This window comes from Lacerta agilis, chromosome 1 (assembly GCF_009819535.1).
Source record: "Lacerta agilis isolate rLacAgi1 chromosome 1, rLacAgi1.pri, whole genome shotgun sequence".
Taxonomy (NCBI): Eukaryota; Metazoa; Chordata; class Lepidosauria; order Squamata; family Lacertidae; genus Lacerta; species Lacerta agilis.
The window spans coordinates 103,557,197-103,583,337 of NC_046312.1; the positions used below are offsets into that span (position 1 = coordinate 103,557,197).

The 26,141-nt window shown below is 41.6% G+C and overlaps 2 protein-coding genes across 8 annotated transcripts in view; one reads left to right on the forward strand and one right to left on the reverse strand.

Moving 5' to 3' along the window:
* Positions 1–8,710, reverse strand: part of CCDC148 (coiled-coil domain containing 148) — a 101,991-nt gene extending 93,281 nt beyond the window's left edge. The window contains exon 1 of one of the 3 annotated variants that reach the window (XM_033165389.1): positions 8,656–8,710. The gene's annotated coding sequence lies outside the window, so the exon portion shown is untranslated. Of the gene's footprint in view, positions 1–7,903; positions 8,039–8,655 lie in introns of those variants that run through there. The other 2 variants (XM_033165380.1, XM_033165399.1) reach the window with 2 other exon arrangements.
* PKP4 (plakophilin 4) overlaps positions 8,168–26,141 on the forward strand; it is a 97,001-nt gene continuing 79,027 nt past the window's right edge. For 3 of the 5 annotated variants that reach the window (XM_033165333.1, XM_033165350.1, XM_033165359.1), the window contains exon 1: positions 8,168–8,384. The gene's annotated coding sequence lies outside the window, so the exon portion shown is untranslated. The remainder of the gene's footprint in view (positions 8,385–26,141) is intronic. The other 2 variants (XM_033165367.1, XM_033165342.1) reach the window with 1 other exon arrangement.

A 26,141-nucleotide genomic window follows, 5' to 3' on the forward strand; every position in this document is an offset into this window, starting at 1 on the left:
GCAGCTTATAAACATTTCCTTCCCCTCTAGCGTACGTATACAGAGACATACAACAAATGAGACACACCCAAAAGGACTCAGTCACCTCAGGCAAGTAGCTGAGGTTTCATTACAGGCGCCTTAAAGCAAGGATGAGGAACCTGTGGCTCTGCAGATGTGGCTGGGCTCCAGCTTCTATCAGCCCCAGCCAGCATGGCCAATGGTCAGGAGCGATGGGAGTTGGGATTCAGCAGTCAGGAGCTGCTGACTCCACACCCCTGCCTTAAAGAGAGTGCCATGAAGGTTGCACGCCACCCCGAATCTCTGCTGAGTGGTAGCAAGATTGTAGGGTGTTCCAGGTGCTCACCCAGGGTTATGTTTCTGTTGGGGAAATTGACGTGTGGAGGAAGCTAGTGTCTTTAAGAAATATGGTTTATTTTACACATATTTACACCTAAAGCCTTCAGTGGAGAGGGTGCAGAACATGTGAAGAGTGTCTCTCATTGCCCCTCTCATAGCGTCAGCAAGCTCAGATCAAAAGCAACAATCAATCATGGCTCACTGTCTCTCAGTGCAGCCTCCTTCAGCCAGCACCACATAGATTTCTGCCTACTTTTTGTTCCCAGAATGCTTTTATATTTCAAAAAGGACACATTTTTCTGTGATTTCACACCTCCCTTCCTGCCATCAACCTGGCAACCTCCCAAATCTCCTATCTCTGTCCACTCCTCAGAGCAGGGGATGGATAACTTTTTGCATTGTCAATTGCCCTTAAGGGCCCAGTACCTGGCTCCCCATTATTTCTCAATGGCTCTGCATTTAGCTAGCCCAGTCTGGCTGGTTTGCATAAGCTAACCTATGAAATTCTTGTTTGGCACAGGTCTGCAGCTTGCATTTCCTCCTCATACGCCAACTATTATCTAAATACTACAGTTTATTAATTTCTACCATTCACTAACAGACTTTGGTACCCTAGATTTATCATATTATTCCCTTCTTATACATTCAATATACCCCAGTGTGAAGTATTAAACCTCCCATTGGTATTTTGGCAGGCCTAAAACAGAATTTCATGGCATTGTAGCACTACAGTAGTGAGGTGGCTTGGGGGCTACGGGCAGCCAGATGCTAAACCAACCAACCAACCCTCAACTGAACAGATTAAACAGGGGTGGAGAACTCTTATGCATGGCATACATGTTTATTCATAAATGCAAGAACCACCTTTTCCTTTATCTTGCTCCTTTTATCCTGATGATGCAGACACTAGCCCCAGCGCCTGTCTCTCCCCAGCTATGTGCCCTTTTCTGAATCTGCTTGTCAATCTTGTCACACACCCCAATACACAACCCATTTTCAGTCTAACCCAGATGACAGTATACAGGAAAAGCAGTGAGCCAGTGTGCAGTTAGGTGGCCAGAGCACACATGATGCCGTGATCTTTAGTATTCCACAACTTGGAGAACAGTAGGATTGGAGCTGAAAGATCAGGAAAAAGATTTAAGTGCATAAAGGCTAAATTGTAAGCAAATACAAGACAGGACATTCATTTGCTGCATACATGTGGAAGCTATAGTGGACACCTTAAAGGACAATTTCTATGCTTTTTGGTGAATTAGTCAGTTTAAGTGCCTCAACTCCTCTTAAATGGAAGGCTTTTTTTACCCTACTTAATAACAGGAACTCTGGTGTGTGCACAGAAAACGTTAACTTTATTAGAGCTCTAAAAAAATAGTTTTTATATTTCACTTTAATAAACATGTGGGGTTTTTCAACCAGTTATCTCAGAAACAAGTTTACATCCATCCTGCAGAGCAGGCTGTTTTTATTGTTATACCTATATTATGCCTGGTTTTAACATTATTAAAATTGTCTATGGATGAGGAAGTGTACTAGGCATACAATATAGTCCATTACTGTTATCCCTACATGTTGCCCTGTGAGACAAAGTGGTGTATAACACCCCCAGATGCAATCAAATGTTATAGGCTTCAAATCAAAAGACCACAGCAGAGATCTCAAAGAGATGAGCAACAGATCATTAGAGAAAGTGAGCCATACCAAAGTCTACAATTCCAAGTGAAATTGTGGCAGCTCCTCTCTCATAAAAATGTACACATGCACTAGCACATCCCATGCAAGCAACATGTATAGCATCTCTCCCTTCCCACTTACTGTCTTCCACTGCAGCTGTCTTCTCACTCTGGCGACAGCCTTTTTTCTTTTTCCCCCCCTTTTGGGAAGCAGCTTCCATCTGGGAAGTGTCAGTCTGACAATTAGCATGTGCTGAGTAACCTGCTCTTAAATTAAATGACTGACTAAACTGGGAACGTTGAAGCCTCACAACTTCAGGAATACTGAATGGATTTTCATCAAGTCAATGATTCCAGTGTAGTTCTTGAAGTTTAGATATCATCTAAGGAATAGGGACATAAAAGTGGTAAGAAATATTATCTTGGTACCCAAAAGTGTGCATTTTAAACCTGGCCATTCTTCATCATAATTTCATAAAGTATGACCAGAGAACAGATTTTCCCTTGCAAATGTAACATATTGATTTGATGATGGAACAGAATTTTATAATGATGCTGGAAAAACCTGCTGCCTCAGTTATACACCCACTCCCACAGGTGTAAGAGAGCTACATGTCATATAGCACCTATGCACATCAGAATTCAAATATTTGTAATGGAAAATGTATGAAGGTAAGACTACTATGCCAGGATGCACAGGTGATCTTGCTCACATAACAATTTCCACTGTGTACCCACTTGGATGCCATTATTATTATTATTTTTATTATTTTTATTATTATTATCCATTCTTCACTCTAAGGTCCCAGGATTTCACAGCTGCTTAGTCTTAATTCTGCTGATTGTATTCATTTTATTGTTTGGTTTTTTTGATGCAGTTTTAATTTCTGACTGCTATGAAATTCTGGATACACAGAAGTATATAAATATTTTAAAATAAGTAAATAATAAATAAGTCTGAACAAAGCCTATGAGAACTTAAATAAAGCAGCAACAGTAAAACTAACCACATCTATTGCCTTGTTTATTTGTTTTTATTTGTGGGGCAGAACATCTTCCAAAACAGAACTTTCCCCCCAGAGCTTTTTCTTCCCTGTGGAAATTTTTCCTACCCATAAGTTCATTAGTAACAGTGAATGGATGCCAACTGCAAATACAGTACTAAGCAAGTAAAGTAAGCATGCTAAATTAGATCACTCTCTTGGGCACTAGAAAAATTTCTGATGCAAACTGAAAATTATACTATGCAAATTACCCCAGTTCAAAAATTTTCAGGAAACCTACATCACTGACCACCACAAAAAAAATTACAAGGGTCAAGAAATGTCCATCTGTTGAACATGCTGAACATTTGGAGCAAGAAACTGTTCCATCAAGTATCAGTTACAGTCCAAATCTTACTCTTTATTTGCTAAGAAATACAGTGAGGAAGCAGCCATTTAATCACAACCCACCAACCCAAAATCATTCTGTTCTTATTTTTAAATCAAACTGCAAAATTATGAACACCTTACACGCATTTATACGGAATTTTCACTGATTTAAAACAAACTTACTTCCATGAGGAAATACTGTATGATTATTCCACTTGAACTCTGGCATGCATTCAAAAGAAATATCTGTTACAATTTAATTTAGAAGTTTAAACATTTTTGAACTTTCCATAAGCTTTGTTGAAACAACTATGGAATATTTTGCAATATGCCAACAGATAACTGCCCACTGCAAACTGGCATAGGATCTTTAGAAGTGACTGTATGCTGCCTTGGTTATTATATTCATACTTTTACATAAAAGTTAGCTTAGCTTCACACCCAAAAGAAGATGTTTCTAATCATGTAACAAGCTTTTATTTGTGTGCAATAGCATCAGCCCAGGGCATGAGCACAATAGTGTATTATACAAAAATTGGACTCAATCCAGAAGTGGTTACACATTAAAGCTGTAATTAGGCCTGAAGGTCTTTAGCTGGAAGTTTACGATGTAACATCAGCAGCACTAAATGAAATTATAGCCAACCAACAAAATTGAGGATGGAGACCCAGGGGAGACGGGAAGGGAAGAATCCTATCACATTAACACTCTTATCCTAAAATCATTACTTGCAAGCTAGTCCAATTTATTTCAATAGGACTTAGTTCCATATAATATGTTTAGGGCTGGGTATTAGAAGCGGAGTCCACTATAAACATTTCACTGCAGAAGTCTGAGTCGCCTACAATAGTTATGAATGGGGAAAAGTGATAACTATGTGAAACTTTTCTAAAGTTATCACACATATACTAGAACATTAATCAGCTATAAAGCCAAGCTCCTTATTCTGAGAACAGGAAACCAATCCATGCTTTTTGTATATTGCATTTCTAAACAAACCCCAAATATACAGTAGTTCTTTTTTTCTTAATCATCTACAGCACAATATTTCAAAAACTCTTGGAAATGCATGTGCCAAGAAAGTGAAGCTTCACAGAGCTCCTACGTTATCAAATTCCATTTTGCTCCTAGATGGTCTTGTGGTATGTAATCTTAAAGACTGTCAGCGATCCAGGAACTGATTTTGTTGTTGTTGTTGTTCTGTTCTTTCCCTCAGAAACTGTGAGAGAAAAGTTTCACAAGCTGTGTTTAGTGTTAAAGTAGCCATTTGGAATGTCTCCTAAGGAAAATTACAGAGCAGTCCTACACTTCCATTATGCCCGGGGTGGTATATATGCCTCTACGCCTGCAAAACGATGACCACATGCATGATTAGCCCAAGCGTGGAGAGGACCACACATAAAATACAAAAATGTTTTTTAAAGAAGACCAGCAGGCATCCATCATCACTGGAAACACCACCAGCGTCTAAAAATCATGCCCAGATGCAGAGGGATTCAATGAACTCACCTCTGGGACATGCTCCCAGCACACACACATCCCACCACAACATACAGAATGATACCAAAGCAAACCCAATCCATCAGCATGAGCAAAAACATTGGCAAAGCTGGGCTCCAGGGATCCCCACAGGTTGCAGCTTTAATCTCCTTGTAGTACTCACAACCACTGTTTTGGAGTACAAAACGCAAAGGGGAAGAACCCCCCCCCTGCATTTCAGCACCCGCAAAGCTCCCAGGATAGAATGCCCCCAGAAAGCACACAAAGTGCACCTGGGACAAAGGTTCAAGGGCCACCCAGGAAAGGGGGGGAAATTGCCAACCAGATAAGTGGATGAGCCAGGACATGCTGAAGTCAATGGGGATTATTATTTTTTATTTTATTTTTTAGGCACCATCAGAAGGAGTGTGGTCATGGACTAAAGGATTATAGAATATGGCGTAAGCATTCTCCTGTCCTGAGCCACCTAACCTCTGCCCATGACTCTACTCCTGATCAGCCATTCTGCTGATGTCTTCAATAGTGGATTGGCTCCACCAGCAGCATGTTCAACCAGTGTTTCTGTGGTATTCAGTCAGTAGATCTATCATGGCAGTAGTGTGTTGGTCATCCTGCAGTGTGGAAGGACTTTCACCAAAGCACACAACCCCAGATTTCAAGTACAGGACTGCACCCTTATTTAGGGTTGCCATATACCTGGAATGGGATTTCAAAGGCAGAAGTGACGTCCGGGGGGAATATCTGGAAGGCAGCAGTTTGTTCTGAATTGAAAAATTGTTCAACAACTTTGGGGTCTGTCTAAAAAAAGCTCAACAACTTTTGAGTTGTCATGAAATATGGCAACCCTACTCATTGGCAGTTTCTTACAATAGCATCTTACTCTCTTCCAACTTTTCAGTATCAGTGCTGATCACAGCTGCAACACAAATCTGAAGTTCTTAAGGCACTTTTATCAAATATTTAGGCAAGCAGGTGCCTGGGATTCTTCCAGCCTGGAGTGGTTAGTGCATAACTATTACATTACTGCAGGAGAAAGGCATAAGTGCCAAGTTAAAACCCTGTGCCATAAACACACAGCGTAGCCTCCAACATTCCAGAAATTAGAAGTGGGACATTATTGCATACTTGTAACACACCCTATTCTGACACAAGCTCTCCTCCTTATTGCACATTACTGAAGGCTCTTTCTTGTCTCCTGTATTTACGTTTTTAAAGCTTGTGAATGTTTAATGTTTAATCTCACAATGGATGTGGTTTTATTTAGTATAGCGTAGCTGTACCTCAATCACAACTAGCAACAGCTAGCATCTCAATAGGATTGAAGGGAAGAATCATCAGGAGGATTGAAAGAAAGCAGTACACTGGCATTTTGTATTTAGACAATCAAGAAAGAATCAGCATTGCTGCAGTCTGGAGGCAATCATATGATTTAAAAACAAAGAGGATGTTATATGAGAATAATAACTGCTCTATAACAACTACTATATATTTTGGGAAGTTGTTTGTTCATGATACATTTAGACATTTCTTAAGATAGATAACTAAATTTTACACGATGGTTCCTGAGTTCAAGGAGCAGATTTTAGTCTGTGTTTTTATACAAATGGATGTCATTTTGAATCAAGATGGCAGACTGAAGCGTTCAAAACTGCACTGATTTTTAGGTTTTTTGGAATTCTCAAGAAACACTGGGTATGAAGCTGCTAGTGTTATCCTAGGCTCCCCTGTTCGGTCAACATGGCCTCAAAGGGAAGAGAAGCTATGTCAGTTGTGGTGGAGTGCAATTCCCCTCCCACAGGAGTCAAGGAGAAGGAAAATGAAAAAACCTCCCACCCTGCCCCACTGTCACCCCAACTATGAAGGCGTTGGTTTCTCCACCATGGAATATTCTGCACCACCAATATTGGTATTACACCCTACTCACTTAATAGCTTTCGAGATGAGGAGAAGACTGTAACTTTAAAAACAGCATTTCCTCAACTGTATGAATACATTAACATTATTTAATGGCATTCCCAAAACCTCCACCACAACCCCACCAAAAATAAAATAAAGACAGCAATTAATCAGGAACAGAAAACACAATAGGTACTGTCTCAAGCAATAGGCACAATATGATGCGGGAATTCTACATAACAAACATTCTTTGTATTATCTCCTCTGGAATCAGTTACAGGTAGGTAGCCGTGATGGTCTGCCATAGCTGAAACAAAATAAAAAAGTTCCTTCCAGTAGCCCCTTAGAAGAAATATCTGAAGAGGACATGCACCCGAAAGCTCATACCAATAACAAACGTAGTTGGTCTCTAAGGTGCTACTGGAAGGAACTTTTTTATTTTGTTTCTCCTCTGGAATAGCTACCCACCCTTTGGTTCCATAGCCATAGAGAAGAAACTCTGCTTCACTCAGAAATATAAATGGAGAAGCCTGAGTTTGGGATGGGAAATCCACCATTTCACCACAAGAGTGAAAAAAAGTGAAAATGTGGCACCAGATTACAAATTCAGTATCCGAAGCAAGCACCCCCTCCATTCCGATTAAAAAGCAGCCATGCAAAGGTCACACCGACAGTTATGGGAAAAGTCCAGAAAATGAAATTTAATTACCGGTACCACCTTCTTTGTCCCCCATCCCCTTCACCCCTTCTATCCTGAATGCATTGCAAGGGGTTGCCCTAGATGACCCTTGGGGTCCCTACAGTTCTAACAACTGCTATCGTTCTTTTAACCACCCCCCCCCGAAAAGGTGGAGCCATTTCTGGCGGGAAATGAGGAGCCCACAACGTGTGTTTGCGCGCGCAGAAAGAACAGCGCAAGGGTTGCCATCCTATGATAATGCGCTACGTCTTGAGTACGAGCCCCACAGACAACAAGGGCCACAGGATCCACCTGCGCGTTTATTCCTTCCTCTTCCAGTTTTTTTTAATTTCTTTATCACGGCTATCCTTTCCTTCCTGGTACCACATAATAATTCCATTTCCACGACCACCACCCTGGGAAGTCCCAACATTATACACACCCAACAGCCGCCCCCCTGCAAACGCCCGCCTGGCCTGAAGGAACCGCAGCCTCCCCTTCTTCCACTCCGCCGGGTCTCCTCACAGCATCAGTAACCTTAGCAACCTCAGGCCTCCCCTCCATTGGCCGGTTTGACGCGAGCCGGCGGCCAATGGCGACCCCTCCCGAGGCTCGCTGCTCCAATCGGGGCGAGGCGCAGGGCAGGGCGCCTTGTTGACGTCTAGCTCCGAGAAGGGAGGAGGAGAAGCGAAGGGGCGGGAAGAAGCGGGAGCAGAGAGCCTGCGAGGAGGGAGGAGGAGGAGGAGGAAGAGGAGGAGGAGGACTCCTCTGTGCTGCTCGGCGGTGGCACATTAGCACCACGATCATGGACACCCCGGGGTAGGGGCCCTTCTCGGCGGGGAGGCTGCGGCCCCTCCGCGCAAGCCGAGACCCAGCGCCGGCGGGGCGCCCCCTCCCAGCCCAGCTCGCTCCGTCTGAACGCGGTGAGTGTAGGTATCTCAGTCGCTCTGTCTCCGAGGGAAGGAGGGAAGGGAGGGAGGGCAGCTCAGCACCCAGCGCTGCGGCGGGTGAAGAAAAAGAGGGCACAGAAAGGAGCAACCTGTGTTGGGGGGGGGGTTTCCTGGGTTGGATGAAGGGAGCAAGGAAGGAAATCTCCACTCCCCCGGACCTTTCCCCCAGCCACCTTCCCCTTGTTCTTCTTAAGCTTCTTTCAAAACTCTCCCTCCTTCTCCTCTTCCCTGGCTCCTGGCTTACCTGATTCCTCTCCAGCCTGCCTGAGGTCAGATCTTCTGCTCGAAAATGGTTTTTGCTCTGCTCTTTATTTTTGCCTCCTGCTTGCCTCTCCCTTCCCATCTTACTCTGTCCCCTTTACGAAGATATGCTTTTTGCTTTTTATTTCCCCCCAGCACCCCCTCACACATACACACAGATTTGCCAAGCTCCATAATTAATCCCTCCCTTGGTAAAAATGTGTTTCCTCTGCTTTGTTTGGCTCTGCTTAAACTGCCTATCCCTTCCTTGCTTATTCAGCCCCTTTAATGTCCTTAAAAACATTGCTGCTCAGTTTTTCTCCTTTCCTTCATCGCCTCCTCCAAAGATCCACTCATTTACCCTCTAAGTAACCTTTCCCTTTGGTTCTCATCCTTTCCCTCTAAACACCTCTGCCCTGCTTGTGATTCCATCCTAAAACATGAGTCTTTCGATTACTCTTCCCTCCTCCAGTCCCCAGAGTGTCCTTTTCTTTCCCCACATCAGTTTCCCTTCCTTCTCAACCGGACTCCACCTAAATACCCTGCTTTCTCATGTTAACAACTTCCCTTATGGAAATTCCTACCTCTTTATTACTCATCTCCTTTGCCCTTCCTTGCATAATTAGGCTTCCCGTGAATCTACCTTCCTGTATGGTTCCACATTAATATCTACCCCCTCAAATACCTATCCCCATCAAGTGTCTTTTGCTTAATCTCAGTTTTACCCCTTTGCCCTGAGAATGTTTTCCCCCTCCAGTATCGCAAAATACCCCCTAAAACACTCTTGATACATTTTTATTCCTTTTTCTTAACCTCATTTCTAGCTTTCTAAACCTTTGCATTTCCCTTATTAATAGATGACCATTTCCTTAAATAGCTTCCCTTTTTAATTCTGGCCTCTTCTCAAAGTGAACGTCCTCTGGTTCCTTATAAAGCTTTTTATACTCTATTTTACAAGTAATACTGCTTTTCAGTATTCCCCCCTCCCCTGTACTTTTTCATTCACTGAGCCCCAGTAAAACCCCACGCCCTTGTCTGCCTGAGTATAAGCCCCTTCAATCCTCCCCTGCCTTTTGCATGTCCTTTAAACCCTTACAATTCCCTGCCCATTCCTTCATCTTTGCTGGAATTCCCCATGTTCTTTTGGTATAAATTTCTTCAGCCTCTTGTCTTTAAAAGCAGGGAGGGACAACAACGTCCTATCCCCTTCCTCTTGTTTCCCTGGTTAACCAGCTGCTTCCAACCCCCCCCCTTCTCTTCCTGGCCCTCTAAATCCTTCCCTCTTAACCTGCAGTCTCCCCTCACCCGACCTCGCCCCCATCTTGTATTTTCTCCCATTTGCTTGTTAGAGCCACATGCAACCAGGCTCGAGGAGTGAAGCCAGAGCATGTCTGTGACGCTCGTGCTTTCTCTTTCTTTCTCTCTCTCTCTTTCTCTTTGCCCTGGGTTTCCTCAGTAGGGGACCCCCAACTACTGTCCCTCTGCAGTCATCCTGTACTGAGAGAGAGGGAGGGGGCAGCAGCAGCAGTGGTGGCAGTGACTGCTTGGTTTTGGCTGCATGTTTGAGGAGTGCGACAGACTGTGGTGGTGTGTGTGGACGGAAGCTGCTGGCGCTCTAGGCAAATGAGAAGGCAGGTGTGTGCCTGTGTGTGGGAGGGGGACACGTTGTTTGTTCCTGGAGCTTTTAGATAGTGCAGGAATGCATGGAATGCCTCGGAAGCCCGCTGCAACAGATCGCTTCTTGCCCAGCTCTCCGAACAGCCAAAGGTCACTGGACCATCTCTTGAACAGCAAAAAAAAGAAAAAAAAAACCGTTCCTGCCGCCTTGCTGCAGAGAGAGAAGAAGCAGTAGCCGTGCTGCATGCTTTGAGCATGGCATAACACAGGATCAGAGTCTAGTCAGATTCCTCCCCTTGAAGGCTACTTTTGATGGCCCTTCTAATGACTGTTGGTTTGACCTATCCCTGTTGAGCAAAGCAAGGGCTTGCCTTACCCCCTCTCTTTCAAACGTATTTTGTGCCAAGTTATGATTCAGACGTCATTCAGTTCAGTACTGTAGCATTTTGGTACATGACTCAAAGCAGAGCTATGGAAACTGAGGGAAGCCCTGCAGAAAACCGGGTGAGGACCAGAGGAAAAAAAATGTATTAAAGCTGTGTGGCATTATAAGAAGAGTTTTACAACACATTCCACCCCCCCCCTCCCCATTATATTCAATGCATGGAACTATAATCTAGAGATGTTTTCATATGGAGTATTAGAGGGATAACTGTTTCTTATCAATAGTGAGCTTCATGTACACCCCTATAATGCTGATCAGATTAAAGAACAGAGAGGCAAGTGTTTTACTAGAGATGGGGCAGAGAGGACTGTCTGGTACTGTTAAATTACTGGGCGTGTCAATTACCATTTGGAACAACACAGAATGGCAGCAGGACATAACAATTGCCAGCATGTCTTTCCCCAGATTTATGTCTCATAGGACCATGTATTAGGTCTATTCATCTATTGAAGCTGCCAAAACCGTTTAACTTGATATTTGTGAGGAGGGGGCTTGGGGTGGGGTGGGGGTGGGGAAGACAAAACAACATGTCGAAAAGTTTGGAGCACAATGGTTCAGCCATAGGTAAAAAGGAATAATGTGCGTGTCTGAACACGATCTAAAAGTAGTTGTTTTCTGTTTCATTTTTCCCCCCTCTGCCAGATGAAAGGAAATAATTACCATCCTTAGGTTAAGAAGAAATTGTAGTGGTAGCTGCCAGAGCAAGTCCCAGAGCATTTCGCATAGTTGGCTGTTCTGACATGTTTGGGGCAGTTCTTCGAAATAGGAGATGGTGGTTTGGCTATTACTTTTAATTGAAAGGTGCCTACACAAGAGCATTTTAAAAACTGTAATATACCTTGCTTCAAAACAGATATTGCTGTTGCCCTGATAAAGTGCTTTATATTCAAAGGCGCCTGCTGTCTTGTTTGCTGAATGCTATTTTATGAGTGATGATGTGTGCTTTTTTTAATTGTGAAGCATACTTTTGAGTTTCAGTGAAATTTAAAACATACACACGCACACCTCTGATGTATTTCTTGTAAGCAGCATCCTGTGCATCCTGACTGTCACTTGTTCTGTCCCCACCACTGCTCTGTATTGAGCCCATTAGATACAGCAATGTGTACAGTCAAAACTGGAGTGTTCTTGGGAAATTCCTAGGCACCTAATGCTTTATACGTCTTGCATCGACATTGTGCTTCTGAAGGATTGCTTGAATTACCATGTTTGGATGGAGTTTTGTAATTGTTACATAGAATTATTGTGGACCAAATGACTTATCAGACATCACAGATTTCTATTCTGAATAAAGGAAGCTGGGTGATATTAAAATGGGATAAAATGCATTTTGAAGATTTCTTATGCAACAGTAATTACCAGTATACTTGATAAATACCTATATTGGTATCCCTAACTCACTCCCAAATGATACTGACTGCTCTGAACTTCCTTTACTCATTCTCTGGTGCTTCAACAATTTCAGAGCCTGCAAATTTCAAGCTCCCTCCCAAACTTGCTCATTTGCAACCATTCCTAGAATTATCAGAACCCGCTATGTCTCCATCCATTCTCACTGTCTGATTTTGGCACTAGAGTAGCCTCAAAATCTTTTCCCCACCCCTTCCACCTCAGTGCTTTGGTGACACCAGCTGTTTTCTCACAACTACAAGCTTTACCTTTTCTGGATATTACTCCTTTTGCCACCAACCTACCGGTATTTCCCAGTTATAGAGGATATTTCACCAGGGTGTTTCATTTTAAGTGGCAATCTTTCTCTTTTGTTTAGGTACTGTGTTTCAGATAATAAAGTGAATTCCTGATCTTATGACATATAAAGTATAGCATCTCCTCAAGAATGATTGAATGAAGTGATTTCATATTGTAAGAGCATTCCAATAAGATATTTTCTGTACTGAGAGGGGAAACACATTCTGAGGGAATTGCTGTAGAAGTCTGTGGTGTGAGAAGCCATTCTCTTTATTTTAAATGTCTTAATTATCATAATAGATATTCATACTTATAGGCTTAATAAACCCAATAGCGATCACTAAGGTTTTTGTCCTGCCAGGATATCCTTGTTCGCATATTCTGAGTGTAGTGCAACCAGCTATTGAATCAAAGGGCAAGAGTGTTCATGCGGTGGGGGTGGGGAGTTAGGAGATTGGAAAGGACAAAACAGAATATAAACAACCCACTTCCCTTTTGTTTGACCTCTTGCCAGCATTACAGTACTTTTAGAAAGATAACTGTGCTACCTGGATTATTTGTAATGCAGCAAGCCTGCGATTTATGCACATTTAACATTAGCTTGGGGAAGTCCTACCTGCCATTGAACTCAATGTGGTATAGCTTTATGTGCAATTCCTGGAACGTAACCCCTGTAAATTGCAGGATTGCTGTATTGATTTTTTTGGAGGAGACTCTTGAGAGTCCCATGGACTGCAAGAAGATCAAACCTATCTATTCTGAAGCAAATCAGCCCTGAGTGCTCACTGGAAGGACAGATCCTGAAGCTGAGGCTCCAATACTTTGGCCACCTCATGAGAAGAGAAGACTCCCTGGAAAAGACCCTGATGCTGGGGAAGATTGAGGGCACAAGGAGAAGGGGACGACAGAAGACGAGATGGTTGGACAGTGTTCCCGAGGCTACCAACATGAGTCTGACTAAACTGTGGGAGGCAGTGAAAGACAGGCGTGCCTGGCGTGCTCCGGTCCATGGGGTCACGAAGAGTCGGACACGACTGAACAACAACAATACTGAAAAAATACTGTGCCATTTTTTTAAAGTATACATTTTCATATGCAGACAAGTTGACCCAATGCATTTTTACTAGGTGGTCTAATGCAATTACAGTGGTGCACCCCTAGACGAAAATAATTCGTTCTGCGAGTATTTTCGTCTAGCGGGTTTTTTGTCTAGCGAAACGGCAATGCAAACCACGGTTTTCGCTAGACAAAAAAAAAATCATCTTGCGAGGCAGCCCCATAGACAAATTCGTCTTGCAGGGCAGCCTTCCGCTAGACCAATGCCTTCGTCTAGCGAGTTTTTCGTTTAGCGGGGCACCACTGTATAGGGATTCTTACTCATCTCTGCAGAATCTTGACCTCATTTTCAGCCTCTCAGGAAAAATAAGGCAAATCATGTCAATAGCTAGATTTGCCCTACATAATACACTTGTAGACTTGCTGCTCAAGAGCGGCCTTTCTGGAGGTACATGCAATGATGGCTTTTCCTTCAAGACTGAGGGATATGATATACATCTACACCTCCAGTTTGGACACTTGGCAACAGGTTGCAATAGCTTCCAAAGAACAGCTGTGATTTGACTAACAACTTCAAACAGTTATTAGTAATAAATAAATGTTTATGGCCCTTTCCAGCATGCTTGAGGAACCATCTTAAGGCCTGCCCAAAAGCCATGAAAGGTAGAAGTGGGGATGGGAGAACATCTGCATTTTTTCTCTGACTTCAGAGGCACAGAATGGATTCATGTCAGTGTTTCTAGCCCGGGGCAGGCGGCCACAGTATAATGCACATTCCATTCCTGGGAGCCAAGAGCCAAGGAATGGGCTGTTTCTACTGAATTTGGTGACAAATAAGGATGGAAGGGGCAGAGGGAGACAGAAATGGAACAAAAATAGAGGCTAAAGAAATGGGACAAAAAACAGTAACAGCTAAAGGTACAGAAAAATCTTTACTGGTGTAGAGAGGGAAAGGGGATAAAATTGGATATTGATAGACATAGGGTGGTGAAAGAAGGGAGAAATAGGTGAGAGAAATGGGGGTATGCAGAGATCTTTAAGTAAGCCACAGACTTTGGTTTGTGATAGCTTGTGTTACTTTACAAACTGAGACCACCCAGTTAGTGTGCCCTCCTTACCTGCTGGTGTGCAGTGTGTAATGGACCAAAATGATGCATAGATAATTTTTTAATTTTGATTCTTGGCAGGGCAGTTTTCTTCAGAAGCAGTTAAAAAGCCAGCCACTGACAAGAGCTTCTCCTCCTGAACTGCATTAATATTATTTATGATTAATAATAATCAATTATTAATAGCATTTTCTATTCAGTGATTGCCTCAGCTAAAGTTCGGCACAAGGAGTACTGTTTTCAGTCATTTGAGGCCCTTGGCATGTGCTTGGTTTGTCCGTCAGCGAATACAGTAGCCAGCAGAGGATGGGGACAACAGAAAGGAGGGTGCACAGGTACCTGGGGTAATACAGGAAGACTGCTATGGAAAAAGAGTAGGTAGCTGAGAAATGGGGCTTTAGGGAAAACAGGGGGGAAACTGGTTGCTGAGAGTGGGGAAACAGAACTGGTGGTGAGTTCTTAGCTCTTCAGAGAGATGTGCAGCTGTGTAAAGAAAGGAGAAAGCAGGCTGTGAGACACAGAAAAATTAGGGTGTAAGGGAAAATAGCTGTGAGAAGCTATATGTGTATTAGTGCATACATGTTGGAATAACAGCCTAAGCTTTTCAGTGGTTAATGCAGTGATACAGGCCTCTTAGCAGGGGAAATATACCGTAACTTTGCCCTGAAGGTAATATGAATTGTGTACTTCTGTACCAGAGTGATGTTCTAAGGCAGCTATGTTGACAGTGTTAAATTCCTAATGTCTTTTAAAAATAATCACGTCTTTTGAGGACTGTATAACACATACATACTGCTTTGTTACAGTGGAAAGCTTTAGCCACCTAACACAGGGTAAGGAACTTGTGCCCACCCACCCCCACCCGAAGTTGCTGAACTGCAGCTCCCATCATCCCTGAACATTGGTCCTAATGCCTGGTGATGATGGCAGCTGTACCCTCCAGGTGATTTAGCCTACTAGCTTGGGGAAGATTGGTCTAGATCCTGACCAAGAAACAGCCATTTGTTACTGTACCATTGTGGATGGCAGCCCTAAATGAAAAATAGGTCAAGAATTTGTCTGTTATTCCAGATATTGGCTTGAACTAACCAGCTAATTACTTGGCTGCAGGTTTCTAGTCTTTTTTTATTGTTGCCAGCAAGGTGGAATACCAGACAAATATGAGAAACTTTCATTGGATGTCTGAGTAGTTCCTTCTGTATACAGTGGTAGCTCGGTTGTCAAATGTAATCCGTTCCGGAAGATCATTTGACTTCCAAAACATTCGACAACCAACGCACAATGGACGGTCAGCAAATTCCATTGAGAAAATGGAGAAACATGCCTCTGAAGCGCTTTCGAAAACGGAAGCATTCCCTTCCGGGTTTTCAGCGTTCGAAAACAGAAATGTTCGGTTTCCAAAGCGTTCAACAACCGAGGTACCACTGTATATAAATAATGTCTGTAACTGACAATGCAGTAATATGCCTACCTCCTTAATAAGTCCCGTTGTGTTAAATGGGACTTACTCACAAATAAGAAGGTATCTGATTGTGGCATCTGACTTCTATTTTTGACAGTGTTTTGGCTGTTGAGTTGGAAAACTCTTAACAACAGAAACAGTTATCCTAGCCAGAAAATAAGTGGCAGACATTTTGGCAATTTCATAGTCCAAATCTTAACTTCTTCCTCTGGTTACACTTGGAGTTGGTTCTTATGCCATCCTGGGGGAGTGTTTGCCACTTTCATGTAGAGATTTTTCACACAGCTTCAATAATGAATGTAATAATAAGATAATTGGGAGGGGTGGCGGGGACAGCGTCTCACCACAACAATGCCACTCCTGCCAAGGCTCTGTACAATTTCAGCATTACCTAAGTTATTGGTGCAGCATGGGAGCTATATTGCAGGAACAAGCATATCACTAAAGTAATGTAAGAGCCATCCCTATGTCTGCTGTCCTGTGCAGAATGTTTACATTACAAATACTGAAGGATCATAAATTCTAGATCAGGTATATTACTTTGATTACATAGCAAAGCATTCGTGACATTCATATATGCACTCATGTGGTTGCTGTAGTATCTCAAATTTTCCTTTTTATTGGATAAATTGTGTGTGTGCACTACTGAAATAAGATACCTAAGTTTAGACTAATAAGGGCAGATCCGATAAAGTAACCCTTGTAAAATGTAGACTGAAATTGTGTTTACATACAGTTTCAACTTGAGAAGTTTGTTGGAAAACTTTTTTGGTAAATCTAACACACAAGCTTAATAAAACAAGCTTTATTGAAATAAGAGGGAAGTGGCTCAGAGGAAGTGTCAATTCCAAGTTCAGGACCCCCCTTTCAGCAACCGGTCCCATTGCCACTGAAATGATCTTCCTTCCAGTCCCAGTTGAGAATCAGAATTTACATTCTGCTGCTAGGAATATTTTGTAGCCATCAGTAGAACTTCTTTTGTTCTCCTCTCCTCTGAATACATAGGGGTTGTGTGGTTATCCAAAGTAAATGTCTATGCGAATGCGCGCGCGCATATAGCAGTGAAATAATACTTGTATGGATTAGCTGCATAGTATCTTCTAAAAATATCAAGTAACTTTCCCTCTAAAATTTAAGTGATTTCCTCATAAAAGGTTTGACAACTTTGAATACTATCTGTGGGCCAAACTACACAAGAACCGGGACTTCCGGCGGCGACGCAATGGCGGAGCGGTCGTGGGTTGCCTCGGCTGCGAGGCGACCCAGCCCGTCCCGGGGGTTGGAGCCCCGCTACCGCTAAGCGGGGCTCCGATAGGGTGCGGGAAGAGCGTCCCGCACCCTGGGCTCCCCGGCTATGCCCATTATGGCTCCGTCCCCTTCCCTCGCTCCCCCTGTAAAGGGGGAGTGGGGGTGAAGGGAAAAACGGAGCCGGGCTTCAGGGGACAAGCCCCAACCGGGACGCGAAGCGGCGGTTGCCCCCGCGATGTGCGTTAACGTTCTACCTGTCAAAGTTGGAGCTTAAGAATCCCGGTGTCGTGAGTATTGGATTGGACTTGTTTTTGTGCCTTGTTGACGACCTGGGGGACATTTGGAAAGGGAGCCTGCCTCTTTCCCTTCGGGAGATAGAAAATAACCAGCTTAAGAGACTGCTGTTACAGCGATGGCAACAAAGTACTTAAAATTTGACAAGTGAGACTTATGGTTTTCCCCTTTGGGGACTAAACTGGTGGACAGTATCTCTTTTTAAAATTTTTGGTTCTTGCACCCCGGATTCGGGGAAAATGGCCGTGAAAGACTTTGATTGAATGGAAAGTTACTGGCAAGATGGAGAAGTCTGAGAACCGAAACTGTAATTTGACACCTATGCCCGCTTCTGCCATGCTCGGCTTTGTTTTTGACTTGGTTACGAACTGTGAAATGACCCATGAAGAAAGGACTATTTTATTGAGACTGGAACTGCTCAACCGAAAATTGGAGATATTGAACTGTCATATGTCAAAAAAGTTATATCCCACAGAGGAGACTGTACAGGAAATGGCTGCATTGGAGGAGTGCCTTGGCACAGAACTGAAGGGACTGATTGAACAACAGGATGAAAAGGTATGGCTACTCCGGAGTAATGGATCGTCTCTTGGGGGTGGCAGACCCAGGACGGAGAAAATTGTTATAACTAACTCCCGAGGTGAGAGCTTGGGAGCGAAGGTGAGAACTCTATGTTTATATCTACAAATAAAAGAAGAATGGGATGAGGAACCGGAGAGGCTGGGGGAAAAGGTGCGCACCCTGATGTTCTATGCAAGGATTACTTTGGACTCAGTCTGGATCTGTGGTTATGTAAAGAAAAAGGATACTTCGAGGAGCAGCTCTGGAGCAAGACGACCAAAGAAAATGGACAGAAGGGGGATAGGGTGAATGATATTAAGGTATAAAGGAAAAAAATGTATTATGGTAACCTGAAACCGGTGTGTCAAGACTTTAAGTTTTTTAGAGAAAGAAAAGAGGTACTTTAAATTTTTATTATTAACAGCAGTTATAGTGAATGAAGATATTTGTTATGATTTACTTTGAAAATAAGGGGATAAGAACCAGAATCTTGTATGGAATTAATATTAAGTTATAACATGATCTGATCTATGTTAAGTCAAGAATGGGAAAATATTGTTTATTATGAAACAAGATTTGTTAAAAAGAAGCTTTTGATTTTAATTTTTAGATATTTGGATTAAGATCAAGATGGTATAAGATGTTATTAAAGTAATATTTGGGATTGGAACCGAAGGTGAAAAGGCAGGGGAAGTCTGTACCAAGATTCGACCAAGAAATTTTTTTTTTACAGCATAAGAAGAAGAATTATTGGTATTTGTGTATTTGTTTATTTCTAGTTGGGGGTGGGTTAATGTGGGTGTTATATTTGTATGCTGTCTGTTGTAAAACCAATAAATTCTTATAAAAAAAAAAAACAAACTACACAAGAACCAAGAGATCTAGATCACTTGACTTTGTAATTTCCTTTTTTACAGCAGGCTGGGGTGCATGGATCTGATTTTGGTGATCAGAGCAATGGTACTGAGGGATGAGTATTCAACCTTGCTCTCTTTCCCCTGCACAGTGTTAGCAGTTTCAGGGTAGGAGATGGAAGGAAAAACCCTATGAGCAGAAGGGTTTAGAAACCTCCTTAGTGCTGCTGCTTTGATCAGAACCAGAAACTCCCACAGCTACAAAGTATAATTGCCATGCGATCCCATCAGTGATGTCCTGTATCTTACGAAATTTAGCCATAACAATCCAATTGATTATAATTATGTTTCAAGTAAATAAGAGTATGGCTGCAGCCTTGCTTTCTTGGTACAGGTTATGAATGTATAATGAACTTTTATGAGCAGCTCTGTGGGATGACTTTTCTGAAATTAAAGAAAAATGTATTTTGTCAATCCAATTTTAGGAAAAGCTTTGGTTTTTTCAGGTTAGAGTTTTGTTTGTTCTTGGGAGCAAATACATTTTCCTAGGTTCATTGATTTAGTAAGAAGTTGTTTGCAGATCAAAATATAGAATTCTGCCTGCAGCCAAATTTGGTTAAGCTGACTACAAGTTGAAGAATCTATTTTTATCTAATTCAGCCAAATTTGACTTAAGTGAAAAATGGTTCTGCGTCAGTGGTAACATCCTAGGATCACACCGTCTTTGCTAGGCAGGACACTCTGGTCTGGTTGACAGAACAGTTCAATAGTAGAAGGGAAGGAGAAATAAAATTTGCCAGCCATAAGTGTTGCCAATGGCATACTCTGGGTCAGTCAAGAAATTCACCATGGGGCTTTGCCAGACTAGTATCTCTAATCTCTTAACCATGGTTAAATTAATGGGCATAGGGCACAATACCATATACTTCCACCATTGCCAATCTCCTTTCTGATGTGAATTTTTTATGCCATTTTTAATCATAGTTAATGACACAAGTAGTTAACACTAACTTGGGTTCCCTCTTAACCCAACCCTGGTTTTTAGCCGTGATTAAGATAAAATCCAAAGTAGTGTTAACTGCTGTTGTCATGCTTAGCTTTTGTTGACATTGGTGTTAATATCAACCTAGAAATTAGTTAGAACTTAGAACCTGCGGAAGACTTGTGCCATGTAAGGGAGAAACTTGCTTACAATGTCTTAACTGTCGGTAAAACTCAGTGTTACATATGCACAAGCTGTATGTCTCAAAAGACATCTGTTTGAGGTCACTGAGAATTTCCTTGTTTATTGAACTCTCCAAAATGACAGTGCTACAGTACTTATTCCTAATAGTCTAGAACACTTTGCATTTTCATATATGGGCTGTGCAATAATTAATCAATTGCTGCTTTCTTTGTTCAAAAAAGGCAGCAGTTCTTTGAGAGGCTGGTAGTATTTGTCCAGATGTCAAGTGAAAAAAAAGCTATGACTGAATCAGTTGACCTTCTGCCTCCACCTCTATGCTCATGTATTAACTAACATTTAAGTGTTGTGCTTGACATAAACACTGAATCTTTGCTGCCAATTCCTAGCTCAACTGCCTTCCCAAACAGAGCCTCACATAACAAAATGCTCTAAATGCTACAACCAAGAAGTGGCCTGATTGGCATTGACTCCTAGCTTTTCCTCAGTTTTTAATATGCATATAATTTTGATGGCTGTGCAAGTTGACAACCTCAGGATAATACTGATAATATGAAAGACTTAAAGTGTTAGGAAACACTTTCTAGACTGCATGTATGGTTTGAGTCTTTTGCAGACATCATATTGCAGACTTTCTAAATATGACTTGAGAACGGTGCTAGAAAGTCAGATATATAAGCTAGGGGCCAAATGGCTCCTTAAACCAAGGTTGCAGTTGACAAAACGGAATGCCTAATTGCTATTTTTGGGCAAGACGGTTCTAAAGTCTTGTTTTTCAAATGATAGAATGACTGTAATTGATTATTGGTTAAACATCTGGCTAGTTCAGATGACAACCTTGAGCTAGGTTAAGAATGTTGGGAACTTAAAGAAGAAAAGTCTCTTGATACAGGGAAAGTCCACAAATATAGTGGCCTATTCCTGCCTCTTTTGCTTAATGGTGAACGGACCAGTCATAACCTAAGAATATTCTTCACAACTGTGAGCAGGGCAGTGGGGTGGGGTAAGTGAAGACAAGCTACAACAATTGACTATAATGTTGTTCACTGCTCCTGCTCAGGCTGCACAAAAAAAGAATGGTTCTTGAAATTCATTCTGATGGTGCAGATAAAATATAACCGATATAATTCTACAGGATGTGGTATCAGTGTGTGAAAATAGTCCAGATCCAATGATCCTCAGGCATGTACCTCCAGTTGGTGAAGATGCCAGGCGCCATCCTGGCACCCGGGCATCTTTACATGGTTGCAAGTGGCCATTAGCCAGGTGCAAAATGTGCCTGGTGCCTGGTGCCTGGCTAATTTTGAACACTGCTTCAGAATCAACAAGGCGTAGAAGAGCACTTGGAGCAGGTTTGATGAAAGCTGAGATTCCTAGGAATGAGAGAGAGTAATTATACACCACACTTGTGCTAGTATAGTCCTGGCTATGAAACTGAGTGCTCTATGTTAGAAGACTCACATTGTCTTAAAGTTTTAAGTCTCTAATTCTAAGCCCAGTGGCTTGTAAATCCCATTACATTTCTAGGTACCGGTAAATATGTCTGTGTATTACAATTCTCAGTGCAAGTAAGAAAACCCATTAAGAGAGCATTGGAGGTAGGTGCTTATGTTGGAAAGGACACACTTCTATGTTTGATTGGTATGAGTCCTCTTACACGTTTTCAGAAAAAGACAGAGCATTTTAAGTTCCTTTGAATCTAATAGTGCAATCTTGTGTGTGTTTGCTCAGCAGTCAGTCTCATCAAGTTGAATGGGACTTACTATGTAGTGTTCATGGAATTGCAGCCCAAGTAGGTTATGTCTGTAATTGTATCTTATAAAACTAACAATACCACTTCATAGCATTATTGAAGATAGGAACTAAGTATAAGCTCTCTGCAGCAAGACTTCCTAGCAGTTATGGACACAATACTGCTTTCGTTAGACTTTTTGTTTTCTTTATTACATATGTTCATCTTTTTAGATAATTAAGATTCTTTGGATTAGAATTCTGATGTTGGCTCTGTTTCATACGGAGATTTTGTTTGTACTTAACCTGTATAGATGTGATGCTTAGTAACGGATTTTGCAGTTCTGCTGCTGTATTTAGAGAGAGCCTGGTTGCTTAGTTACCTTTTTTTCTTATGTGCAAAGCCGCCCAACAACAAAAATATAGATTCGGTTACAACCGTAAGTACTCAATATTTATCTGTATCACAAAAGTACCCTGAGATATCACATGCATTTTCCAAGCACCAGGTATTAGCTAGACATGTACTAAATGGCAGTCTTTTATTGCAATTAAAAAGGCAAGTTTTAGCTGACTGTGGAGAGAGGATACCAATATCTGTGAGGGTGAGCGTGCCACAGATAGAATGAAACGTTTCAAATGTGATTTAAAAAAACTTGTGAAATGCTTCATTTTGGCTGCCTAGTTGCCAGCAATATAGATGTTACAGATCCAATAGAGCCCGTCCATTTGCCAGTCCAGGGAGTATGACCTGCCAATATAAGCCAATAGTCATTTATCAGTCTAGATTATGTTATGTATTTCTTAGAGTGAGCTTTTAATTTTACCGTGTTAAGAGTTTGAACAGCTATTACAAACCAGAGCATTCCACTCCTGTGATTTAGTGTGTTGTGTAAATTATCTTTTGCATTGTTACCATGATATGAAACATACCAGACTGGATGTTAATTTTATTAGCAGAATTTCCACACTGAGCTGTAACAAAACTATACAGTACTACAATTGAATGTGTGGTTAAAAGAGCGTATTAAAATGGATTGCTTTTTGAGTATTTTTACGGGTAGCTTCTAAAATTTACTTTTCCATATTTTTTACCAATATTGATTAACTTCAACAAATAAATTGCAAATCTTGAATAATGTGTGCTTCAGTTCCATAAATCAGGAGTTGCCAACCTGTGGCCCATGAATGCCTTCATTGGTACTTTGTTTTAAGTCTCTCACCCTCCTAGAAGGAAAGTTACAAAGCAAAATGTGCAGGTACCCTTCTAAGCAATTTCTGTGAAAAAAGTCCACCTGTTGGAGCCTTCTACCAGTGTTTTTAGTCAATTAATTAAGTCAGAGCTGTGATTGATGAATTGAGGAGTTTTTTTGGACACCAGGCGATAGGAATCCTCAGGGTTCTGAAATCTGCTATTTTGTCCTCCTTTTCCTACTTCAATCTTATTTGCTAATCCTTGGAATCTCTGTAGTTTGTCCTTCCTTTTCCTTAGCACATTTCTTCTGTGGTAGGCTTGTATGAGATCAGGCAGTTACTAGAATTCACAGAAAATAAGTTAAAGAATTCCCCACAAAGGGCAAATATCAAAACTTTGCAAAGAGGCATGTCTCCTGATGTTCAGGAGCTAAAGACCAGGCAGTCATTAAGAATTCAATGTCTAGTTAACTTGCAGTATAATAGTATATTTGTCTACTCAGAAGTAAGTCCCTGTGTTTAATGGGGCTTACTCCCAAGTGGCTGGGGAAACCCAGCCAGATAGGTGGGGTATAAATAATAAAAATTATTATTATTACTACTACTATTGTTGTTGTTGTTAGTGGGTACAAGATGTCAGCATAGAGTTGTATTGGGAATAAAAGGGTTACTTGCTGTATGGCAGGCAGAAATTCAACAGAATTACAGAAGCTTTTTCTGTTATGGAAATGCAGTTACGGGGAAAGCTTCACCATCACAGAACCCTTCTCTAATTTTGTGTTATGTCATGCCTCTTATGACAGCCATGTTGTGACTGGTGCACACAACACTCTTAACATTAAAAATATGCCTACTGGTCCAAAATGGTTGATGACCATTGCCATACATGGAGACCACTTTTTTCAACAAGTTTTGTTCTCTTTTTTTGTATTTTTGTAGAAAGCTAGTCTATATAGGTAGTCATTTTTAACCACAACAAGTGTGTCCTTGGTTTCTGCAAATCAATGCTAGTTCTGTGAGCATAGACAAGCTCACCCAAGAATATAATGGAAGCCTAATTAACAACTTCTCTATAGGTTGAAGTTCTAGTGTTTCCCAAACTCAGTAGACCAGGCAGGGCCAAACTTGCCCCCCCAGCTGTTTTGGGACTACAATTCCCATCATCCCTGACCACTGGTCCTGTTAGCTAGGGATGGTGGGAGTTGTAGACCCAAAACAGCTGGAGGGCCAAGTTTGACCATGCCTGCAGTAGACAGAACTGACTACTGCCAACTGCTATTAAACAAAAATCTGGGTTTATCCCCCATTCTTACGAGGATTCATTGAGTAAAATTTTTCAAAGCATCTTTATATTATGCATAGTAAGTGTATTAATTGGAGAAAATAAGATTAATAAGGACCATTTATTATTTAGTTCTGTGCCCAACTATCATAGAAAGACAAGTTGCATTGTTAAACCATATTTATTCATAAATCTGGTGTGGTGGGAATGAACCTGTTGAATTGGGCTGCAGCCCCTACTTCATTAGTGTGAATTCAGGAAGAAAGGAAAGGATGATATTTAAGGACATATATTCCTTCCCTCTTAGATTTGATGCTAATGTTTGTTAACTTACACAGCAAGTGAGCTATAAGGGGCTAAATCTTCAGAGGAACAAGGATGTCCTATTTATAAAACAGATCATAATCAATGTGCAATGAAGCACAATATATCAAACCTTGCTACCCCCCTTCCCCTGCCCAAAAGCAAACATTAGATTGTGAATATCTCGTGTTGTACAAAAGAATTCTAATGGACAACTTAATTTTCCCTGGCTGTAAAAATAAATCTGATACTAAATTAAATCCAAACATCTTGCGTGTTTTGCTTCAGTAGTTTAAGATAGAAGTTATTTTGAGTTATTCTTGAGTACATAGTAACACTTGGAAAGTATGATAAATAACACCACTTGGGTATTATAATAAATAACAGTATTAGATTTTCAACTCTGGTCTGCAGTTTTAAGATCTCATGCGAGGTTTTGTGTGGTTTTTTCCCATTAATATAAAAGTGCAGACTCCTTACTTGTCTGATTGTTCTTATTGTAATAATTCTAATCATAACAGTAAAGAGAGAAAAACAAATATTTATGCAATTATCACCAGAATTTGTTTCATATGTTGCATATTATTTTGCTCAGGCAGATAATAGTGATAAGACTACAACAGATCATGACAAAAATGATAAATATTTTCTCCTTATTACTCCCAACAATAAGGTAGTGTGTCATTTACATTTTTTCAGTATGTATTTTTTTTTAAGTGCTCCATTTTTTACAATTGTCTACCTGTCTTCCTTCTCTGACTCTTATTATGTTTGTGAGTCTGGTCACATGCTCCAAGTTCTCACAGGCCATTCACTCAGTGGAGAAAGTACTACTAATTCCATTCATTACTTGCTAGTTTACATTTGCTGAAAACTGCATAGTGAAGCTGCCAGATACACCTCTGTGGGGAGGGTGTCCCACACCTTGGGAGCTGCCACAGAGAATGCCTTTTCTCAGGCCAGGGCCCCTCCCCACTGAAAACTCTGAATGGAGTGGAACACCCAAGAGGTCTCCCTCTGCTGATTTTGGTACCCACGTGGAAGATCTGTAGGGAAGGAGGCAGTCTTTCGAGTATTTGGGGCTTAAGTTGTTTAGGGTGTTGAACACTAACACAAGCACCTTGAATTGGTCCCAGAAACAAACCGGCAAGCACTGCAGCTGTTCTAAAACAAGGGTTATATAAGATCTAATTGGATCTCCAGCCAGTAATCTGGTTGCTGCATTTTAGACCAATTGAAGTTTCTGAGTCCTCTTCAAGGGCAGCTCCACATAAAGCACATACAATAATACAATCTGGAGGTTTGGATCAGCATGGAGTGCATTGGTTCTGTCCAAAGGGGACCTTCAATGACGAACCAGCCAGAACTGCGAAAAGGTACTTGTAGCCACCTAAGACCTGCTGTTTCCAGGGGAGTATGGCCTCAACCAGAACAGGCCTTCTTCCAAACTCCTCAGCATGGGAAC